At 53.2% G+C, this 9,848-nt stretch overlaps 1 long non-coding RNA gene across 2 annotated transcripts; it reads left to right on the forward strand.

Moving 5' to 3' along the window:
- Nucleotides 1-808: 808 nt before the first annotated feature.
- Nucleotides 809-1,836, forward strand: LOC112442583 (uncharacterized). 2 transcript variants are annotated; one of them, XR_009491622.1, is made up of 2 exons: nt 809-1,014; nt 1,553-1,836. It is a non-coding gene; the product is annotated as an uncharacterized lncRNA (long non-coding RNA). The 2 variants fall into 2 exon arrangements; XR_003030753.2 differs by having other exon boundaries at nt 1,598-1,836.
- The last annotated feature ends 8,012 nt before the right edge of the window (nt 1,837-9,848 follow it).

A 9,848-nucleotide genomic window follows, 5' to 3' on the forward strand; every position in this document is an offset into this window, starting at 1 on the left:
AGGCTGAGGCTGCATTTTCGCCCCTGAACTGGTCCCCCAGGGCCGCGCTCGTCGGCTGGTGTGTGCGGGGCATGCTAGGCACAGAGCGGGGGTGGACTGGCGTCTTAGGGCGGTGAGAACTGGCCCGGCTGCGGGGCTCGCGTGTGGCCGGGAGGACGGGGGCCCCTTGGCAGGGCGTGAAGCAGAGGTGCGGGGCGTGCTCGGCACAGGCGGGGTGGACCAGCGTCGTGGGGCAGTGAGAACCCGGCCCGGCTGCGGGGCTCCCGTAGAGCTCGGCGCCCCTCATCCTGCTCTGGTCTTGGAGTCGGTCCGCAGCCTCCTGCCGACCGCTAGGCACAGGGCCCCTGCCTCCTCCCCGCCTCAGCAGCCTAGCCAGTCTTCCTCTTCCTCTGGGGCGGGGGCCTCGTCTTCCTCCCTAGGTCCAGCTCCCGATGCGCCTCCAGCACCGTGCCCAGTGGGCGTCCGATGCCTGTTTGTGAAAGTAGACTGAGACCCATTTGGACGGCTTCTGTGTGTGGGTGCTCAGGCGTGTCTCTGTGACCCTATAGACCATAGCCCCCCAGGCTCCTCTGTCCAGGGGATTCTCCAGGCAAGAATACTGGAATGGGTAGCCATTCGCTTCTCCAGGGGATCTTCCTGACCCAGGGATCAAACCTGAGTCTCCAGCATGGTAGGCAGATTCTTTACCGCTGAGCCACCCGGGAAGCCCCAGGCGGCTACTATGCACCACCTAAGCTAAGTGCCATGTCATAGACAAAGGTCCCCTGAGGCCTCTGCAGGTTTTGAGCCCCGCCCAGGACCCCTCAGCCGTCATCAGCAGAGCCTGCCCTGTCATGAGAGCTGCTGACACCTGGCAGCGGCCTTTCAAGTTCACCCAGCAACCCCAGAACGGCGGGTCACCAGCAGGACAGACAAGAGCTCAGTGAGAGACACCGCCCTCTGAGCAGGAGAAGCCGAAGAAAGAGTCCTAGAGAACCCAGAAGTCCAGAACGAGGGTGAAGCCTTAGAACCGTGGTACCTGCCGTGTGTTGCCATGTGGACTGGGAGTTTTGAAGCACCCGGGCTTTTCCAGGGGCAGGTGGGGTGGGCAGGAGGGCCAGGAGTGTGGATGAAAACGGAGGTTCCTCAGCCCCATGCCAGCTTTAATCTGAGGGCTCTGCCTTTATCGGGTTTATTTGTGTATATTTCTGGGTACAATTTCCTTTGAACAAAGGGATCTGTGACTCAAAGAATGTTTGAAAGCCACTTACTATTTCCAGTACAAGATCAAGGCACAGAGCAATCAGGAATGGCTGGGAACGATGGGGCAGGCTTCCAGGAGGGAGGGCTGAAATTCAGAAGAGGAGAGGGAAGGAGAGAGGGCCCTGGGTGCGGCCGATGACGGGAATGGTGGTGGGACCAGCAGGTGACCGGGGGGCAGCCAGGGCCCTCCTGGGATAAAACGAGAGTTGTGTGGATGAACGGAGATGTGGGGAGGGTTAGAGGGGCTGGGCTGAGGGCTGCCCCCGTCTCTCACTTGCTGGGTCCCCTAAATCACAGGCCCATGTTTTAGGGTCCAAGACAGTGATTCCAGAAACCTGGTTCTGAAACATTCCAGGCACCTCCCACCATCTTCATGAAGTCCTCAGCCCGTGATGTAATTGGACAAGTTCCAGCAGGACCCGGTGCTCAGAAATGTCGCCCCTCCCCTGCTGCATCTGACCTCCTTGCTCCAGGGTTTCGCAGCCTCGAGTTTCAAAGGCATTGATCCTTGTTCACATCCCACCCAGCAGTGATAACTTTGGGTGTTCAACTCAGACTTGAAAATCATGTTCACCCAAAAACTTGCACACGGAAGTTCATAGCAGGTTTGTTTGTAACAACGCAAAACTGGAAACCACCCAAGTGTCCTTCCATGGGTGAATTGTGGTACGTCCAACCCCTGGAAGACAGCTCGGTGATAAAAAGGAATGAAAGATGAATGTGCAAACAGCTTGGATGGATCCTGAGGGAATTACGCTGAATTGAAAACTCCCAGTTGTGGTGGGTTACATACTGTGATTCTGTTTATGTGGGATACTCTTGATATAACAAAGTTACAGAGATGGGGAACAGATTACTAGTGGCCAGAAGTTAGGGATGGGACAGAGGGTGAGCCTTGATGTAAAGAGGGACACCAGAGAGCCTTGGGGTGATGGAGCGGGCCTGTATCTTGGTGGAGGTACTGGCTGCACTGACCTAGGCATGCGATAAAATTGCAGAGGACACACGCACAGAATGAGAGCAGGTAAACCTGGCAAAACCTGCACACGCTTCACAGATTGTACCAATGCCACCGTCCTGACACTGATCTTTTACTCTATTTATCCAAGGTGTAGTCACTGGGGAAAATGGGCTGAATGTACACAGGACCCCCTGTGGATTTCTTTCTTTCTTTTACAAGTTCTTCTGGATCTATAATTATTTCCAAAGTAGAAAATTAAAGAAACACTCCCACGCTGCGCAGATATCCCTGGGAGGGATAACCCTTGTGCTTCAATTAAGATCTTGTAAATCGGTCACAGTTTTGATAGACAGCAGAGGAAGCTCTCCCCTGGGGGCTCAGTGGTAAAGAATCCACCTACAACTCAGGAGACGTGGGTTCCATCCCTGGGTTGGGAAGAACCACTGGAGAAGGGAATGATAATGCACTCTCACCCAATTTCCACTTTCGCCCAGAGGTTTCCCAGACTTTGCCGTGAGATGCTTTCATGTTGTGTGCAGGGAAGCTGGATGCACTTTCAAAACACTTTAGATGATAAAGACCGTGATCATTTAAGGGGGTGAACGGTGAATCCCCCCAACAAGCGGCACCGTGAATCCAGGACTTCCCAGACACCGGAGGAGAGCCCTCGGGGAGGACGGACAGACACCTAACCAGGCTGGTGAAAGAAGAGGTGGGAGAAGGCAGAGTAGGAGGCTTCTTCCCCCTCAAGTTAGAAAGTGAGCAGAGTGAGAGATCAAACACTGAGGGCCCTCCTGTCAGCCTCTCCCTGTTTTAATTAAGCAGACTGTCCACACGCCCACCCTCCCTCCCGCGAACCTGCTTTGCACTCAGCGAGAGCCGCTGCCCAGCAGGCCGCAACTGAGCCTTCAGAAGCCAACAGCCTCGGGAAAGGCCAACAGCTTCAGGTGGGGCTCACCCACCCCACCCCCACCCCGCCTCCTGCACCAGGCAGAGCAGCCGCAGGTGGGCCAGGGGCTGGGGGTCACCCCAGACCCTCCTCCATGCGTGGGGACCCCCACCCCACAGTGACCACCCCCAGTGGGAAATGCATGGTCAGGGTGGGGGCATCCGCACGGATGAAACTCACACTGAAACCCCTGTGCTTAGCACTGCCATGTGCGACGTGCCCGTTTTCTCTTCCCTGTTGTTTTTAATGCTGGGTGCGAACCTGTGCCCCCTGCAGTGGAAGCGTGGCTTCTTAACCCTGGACCTCCAGGGAAGTCCTGCGGTATGTCTTCTTTAAGAAGCCAATCTGTAACTTGTTTTTTTAACGTGTATATATAGCATTCTTTATTATCCTTTTCCATTATGGTTTATCCCAGGATATTGACCAGAGTCCCCTGTGCTGCACAGTAGGCCCTGTTGTTTGTCCATCCTGTGTGTAACAGTTGGCATCTTTGAACTCTAACCTCCCCTCCAGGCCTCCCCCCACCACCCCACCTCCTCCTTGGCACCCCAGGGCTGTTCTCGAGGCCCGGGATCCTGGTTCCGTCTCACAGATGGGTTCTTCTGTATCATAGCTGGGATTCCCGTATAAAGAGGCGCTGGCCGGGTGTCCGGCCTCCTCGCAGCTCCTGGCTGGCGGCCCACATCCCTGCAGACCCTGCGCGTCCCGAACGTCTCCAGGTCCTCCCACCTCCAGGCCTTTGTCCAAGCTCCTTGCTGAGCCCAGACGCCGCCCTTCTGTCTGCCCGTGCTTCCCACGGTCGTGACACCTCGCTGAAGCCTTTCCTGAATTTCTCATGGTGCCCCGGGCTGCGGGCGAGCGCCTCTCTTCACCGATCCCGTGAGGTGTGGTGGCCCCTCGGGGACCCGTGCCTCCTCCCACCTGGCCAGCGGCCCACAGATCAGTGTCTCCGTCCGCGTTTCTGATCGGAAGAGAGTGGGCTGGAGAGCGCGGGCCGGAGGGCGCGGGGTTGGACCAACCCAGCGGCAGGGCCGGTCCGAGGAAGGGCACCCCTCCCGGGCTTCGTCTCTGAGTCGAGGAGCCACCACCTCCGTCTCCAGGTGGGAGCAGGCGTCATCTCCAGGTGAGATGTTTCCGGAAACCCTTGGCGATGCCTTGACAAGCCTTCTCAGAAGAGAAGCGCAAGCCTCTGGGCTTAATCCAGAAAGGCGGGGACGAGGGGGAGGTAGGGCGACTTGGGGGAGGGGTGGCGGGAGGGAGGAGGCCCCGTTTCTAAAGCAGCGATGCCCAACCTTGCATTCAGAGCCCTCCCCCTCCATGCGGCTGACAATGCAGCCTTCGGTAAGGATGCCAGCGGTCCTTCAGGGGACAGAGGAAGACGGAAGGGAGAGCTCTGTCACAGGGGCTAAGGGCAGGACCTGTCTCACCGCGTTTCATGAGGTCCTGGTGGTTAATCTAAACGAAGCACTTAGGGGCTTTCCTGGCGGCTCAGTGGTAAAGAACCCGCCCGCCACTGCAGGAGATTCCGGTCTGATCTCTGGTCCAGGAAGATCCCCTTTCCTGGGAGCAACTAAGCTCGCCGGTGCCACGACTGAGCCTGTGCTCCAGAGCCCCCGCATCTGGAGTCCGTGTTCCGGACAAGAGGAGCCGCTGCAGTGGGAGCCTGTGGCAAGAGGAAGAGCAGCCCCATTCACCACAGAGGAAAGCCCTCACGGCAACAGAGAGCCAGCACGGCGAAAATGTATAAATAGAAGTATATATATAATATATATATAAATAAATAATATATATTAAATAAATAAAATTATATAATATATTAATAAATATAATAAATGAAATTATAGATATAATATTTTCTATATATATAAGGGAAAGCACTGAGAAAATGGCCTGGCACAGAATAAGTGTTCTGTTTGTTTTATTTCATCATCGCATCAACTCCTCAAAGTGAGTATTATTCCCAGTTTACATACAAGGAAACTAAAGCAGGAAAGAGAATTAACTCAAGAAGAATTAGCGTCAGACTCAGATCAGAAAAGAATGTTTAGTGACCGTCTGGACTGCCCAGGTGGCGCTAGTGGGAAAGAACCTGCCTGCCAGTGTAGGAGACGCAGGAGACGTGGGTTCGATCCCTGGGTCAAGAAGATCCCCTGAAGAAGGACATGGCAACCCACTCCAGTGTTCTTGCCCGGAGAATCCCATGGACAGGGGGGCCTGGCAGGCTGCAGTCCATGGAGTGACAAAGAGTCAGACCAAGTTCATACACACACACTGAGCATGTGGACATCCCTGCCGGTCCAGTGGTTAAGACTCTGTGCTCCCACTGCGTGGGGCCTGGGTTCCATCCCTGGTGGGGAAATATAATCCCGGAAGCCACAGGGCCTGGCCACAAAAAGAAAAAAGAAGGAATGCTTAGTGAACATCTGTCTTGTGAAGAGTCCTGGGAGGGTTCCTAGGAGACTGAAAGGTCCCCACTTCCCCAAAGAGATTCTGTTTTCTACTGGACTGCTGACAAATGGAGGCTCCAATGGAGGCTAAAACGTCCAGAGAAGGGCAGAGAAAACCCTGGAGGAAGGCAGGTGGGGAAGGAAGGGGTTTTAGACTGGTCAAGGAGAGCTTGGCTGGAGGAACCACATCTGGGAAGTTCTAATTAGGGCTTGTGATTAGTGGAGAGAAAGCCATCAACAGCTTAGAGGCAGGGAGATGCTTTTGTTGTTCAGTCACTCAGTCACGTCTGACTCCTTGCAATCCATGGACTACAGCGCATCAGACTTCCCTGTCCACTGTCTCTTGGAGTTTGTTCAAACTCATGTCCGTCGAGTCGGTGATGCCATCCAACCAGCTCATCCTCAGTCGTCCCCTTCTCCTCCTTCCCTCAATCTTTCCCAGCATCAGGGTCTTTTTCAGTGAGTCGGCTCTTTGCATCAGATAACCAAAGTTTTGGACTTTCAGCTTCAGCATCAGTCCTTCCAATGAATATTCAGGGCTGATTTCCTTTAGGATTGACTGGTTCGATCTCCTTGCTGTCCAAGAGACTCTCAAGAGTCTTCTCCAGCGCCACGATTTGAAAGCATCAATTTTTCAGAGCTCAGCCTTCTTTATGGTCCAACTCTCACATCCATAGATGACTATGATAAAAACCATAGCTTCGACTAAACAGACCTTTGTTGGCAAAGTGATGTCTCTGCTTTTTAGATGCTTTAGTGAGAGTTAGATTTGCATCTGCCGCCCTCGGGCCCTGCACTGGAAGGCGCTGATTACAGAAAATAAAACCGCTGTGGGCCAGAGCAGGTCAAAGGACCCCTTGATCCTGGGCCTCAAAGGTAGACTTTTGATCTCCACCCCGCCAAGGAGGAAAAAGGGTATCCACCCCTCCACCATCGTCATTAAAGGTAAACAGTAAAAGCACAGTTACGAGACAGTGGCCCTCAACCTAGGAGCACATTAAATCCCCCGAGGGAGTCCCACCCCACTCCAATGAAGTCTGCGTCCCCGGGGGTGGTGCCCAAATGTCAGGCAGCTTTAAAGTCCCTGCAGCTGCTGTACTGATGAGCAGCAAAAGCAAGGTTGAAGCTCTGTTTCTTCAGCTTTTTTTCTTTTTTCTTTTCTTTTAATGGAAGTGGCCGGAGCCTCTCTCCAGGCGAAGAACAGAGAGCAGAGAAGAACTGGCTTCTCCTTGTGATCTTGGTCCAAACCCCTTTTTCTCTTGCTGAGGGATTCTCCCAGCAACCTCCAAGCAACCAGCTGAGAGATGCTGCCCTGTATTTTCGGCCCTCAGCTGTAGAACAAAGAACTCTTTGAGGTTTAATAAGAGGCTGCTCAGCTGTCTGGCCCCTGGGCTTGGAAGATCTAGAGTGAGAGTCCGGCTGCCCCACCTGGAACAGGGCACACCTCGGAGCAGGGCTGGAGGACCCCAAAAACAGCATCTCTCCTCCCAGCTCCTGCCCACCCTGCTTTGAGCCCTGAGAGAGGCCTCAGCAAAGCAAGGTGCTGCAGGAGGTAAAAGCCAGCAAAGCTAGGGGTGCACACGGGGGTGCAAGAGGAGAGCAGAAAAGCTGGCTTAAAACCCAACATTCAAAAAACTAAGATCATGGCATCTGGTCACTTCATGGCAAATAGAAGGGGAAACAGTAGAGGCAGCTGTTAGGGGAAGCACAGTGATTGAAGCCGCCCACCCTGGCCAGGCACCATGGTAACCATTTGCATGAGTTGTTTTATGACACGGGATCCTGATAAGGAACACGGAACTAATGAGCCACCACCAACCAGAAGAGTTCGGGAAAGGTCGAAAGGAGACACTGTGTGTCTGGCCACTTCCCAGAATCCCTCTCACTAGCATCCATCGTGGCTGAGCGATCTGTGCACCACCAGGAAAGACTCTGAATTAGAATGACTGGCCAAAGACCACCCGGAAACTAATCCCATCACCATAAAACCCGAGACGTGGCAGAGCAGTTCTCCTGGGTTCCCTTACCTCCTGCTCTCCACCCGGGTGCCCTTTCCCAATAAAATCTCTTGGTTTGTCAGCACATGTGTCTCCTTGGACAATTCATTTCCGAGTGTTAGACAAGAGTCCAGTGTTGGGCCCTGGAAGGGGTCCCCCTTCCTGCAACACAGTGACAGATTTTCTTTTCTTGGACTCCAAAATCACTGCAGACAGTGACTGCAGCCATGAAATTAGAAGATGCTTGCTTCTTGGAAGAAAATCTATGACAAACCTAGACAGTGTGTTAAAAGCAAAGACATTAATTTTGCCAAAAAACGTCTGCAGAATCAAAGTTATGGTTTTTCCAGTAGTTATGTAGGGTGTGATAGTTGGACCCTAAAGAAGGCTGAGCACCGAGGAGTTGATGCTTTTCAACTGTGGTGCTTGCAAAGACTCTTGAGAGTCCTTTGGACAGCAAGGAGACCCAACCAGTCAATTCTAAAGGAAATCAACCCTGAATATTCATTGGAAGGACTGATGCTGAAGCTGAAGCTCTAATACTTTGGCCACCTGATGCAAATTTGACTCATTGGAAAAGCCCCTGAGGCTGGAAAGATTGAGGGCAGGAGGAGAAGGGGATGACAGAGGATGAGATGGTTGGATGGCATCACCGACTCAACAGACCTGAATTTGAGCAAACTCGGGGAGATAGTGAAGGACAGGGAAGTCCAGCGTGCTGCAGTCCATGGGGTCGCAGAGCTGGACACGACTGAGCGACTGAACAACAACAGTTAGGGGTACAAGGTATTAGGGTCTCAGGCAGCGAACCACAGCCCCCATCCATCCTGCTCGCCACTGAAGGGAAACCGGCTTGAAGTTAACTCCTTGGTGGGAATCTGTCAATGCAATATCTCCCAAGCCTTCTGCTCCCTGCTTTGTCCCTGGGAGAAGCGATTTCCAGCTCATCTAAAGTGGTCCTGACCCCCTGGTGTTGGGGGGTGAGAGGCTAGGAAGTGAGTGTTGAACAGGGCTTGGGTCACGTGAATGAGGCAGGGCCTGGAAGGGCATTCCGCCCCCCCCCCCCCGCCCCCCGCCTTCTTCACTCTCTCTGGGAGGTCCTGAGTGGCACTCAAGACCCAGTGGACCTGTCTGAGCCCGTGCGTGGGACCTGCCAGTCGTCCTCACCCCTGCCTTTCCACCGCTCACTCTCACCTGGGCCTCTGCCTTTGCCTTCCTGCACACCTGTGTCTCTTCGGGGCATCCTTCCGCTGGACTGGTCCTGTCTGAGGACCTCCCAGACCCAAGTCCATTCATCTTACCCAGCATCTCACAGCCTTGGTATAGCTGACCACACGGTGTAGCTGTGGTGGTAGGGTTAAAGTGACACTCTCTCAATAGACAGAAGAAGATCAGTTCAGTTCAGTCGCTCAGTCGTGTCCAACTCTTTGCGACCCTATGAATCGCAGCACGCCAGGCCTCCCTGTCCATGACCAACTCCCGGAGTTCACTCAAACTCATGTCCACGGAGTCAGTGATGCCATCCAGCCATCTCATCCTCTGTTGTCCCCTTCTCCTCCTGCCCTCAATCCCTCCCAGCATCAGAGTCTTTTCCAATGAGTCAACTCTTCGCATGAGGTGGCCAAAGTACTGGAGTTTCAGCTTTAGCATCATTCCTTCCAAAAACAGGACTGATCTCCTTTAGGATGACTGGTTGGATCTCCTTGCAGTCCAAGGGACTCTCAAGATTCTTCTCCAACACCACAGTTCAAAAGTGTCAATTCTTTGGCGCTCAGCTTTCTTCACAGTCCAACTCTCACATCCATACATGACCACAGGAAAAACCATAGCCTTGACTAGACGGACCTTTGTTGGCAAAGTAATGTCTCCGCTTTTCAATATGTATCTAGGTTGGTCATAACTTTCCTTCCAAGGAGTAAACGTCTTTTAATTTCATGGCTGCAATCACTATCTGCAGTGATTTTGGAGCCCCCCAAAATAAAGTCTGACACTGTTTCCACTGTTTCCCCATCTATTTCCCATGAAGTGATGGGACCAGATGCCATGATCTGGGTTTTCTGAATGCTGAGCTTTAAGCCAAGTTTTTCACTCTCCTCTTTCACTTTCATCAAGAGGCTTTTGAGTTCCTCTTCACTTTCTGCCATAAGGGTGGTGTCATCTGCATATCTGAGGTTCTTGATATTTCTCCCGGCAATCTTGATTCCAGCTTGTGTTTCTTCCAGCCCAGCATTTCTTGTGATGTACTCTGCATA

The sequence above is a fragment of the Bos taurus genome, chromosome 19 (assembly GCF_002263795.3).
Source record: "Bos taurus isolate L1 Dominette 01449 registration number 42190680 breed Hereford chromosome 19, ARS-UCD2.0, whole genome shotgun sequence".
NCBI classification, from domain to species: domain Eukaryota; kingdom Metazoa; phylum Chordata; class Mammalia; order Artiodactyla; family Bovidae; genus Bos; species Bos taurus.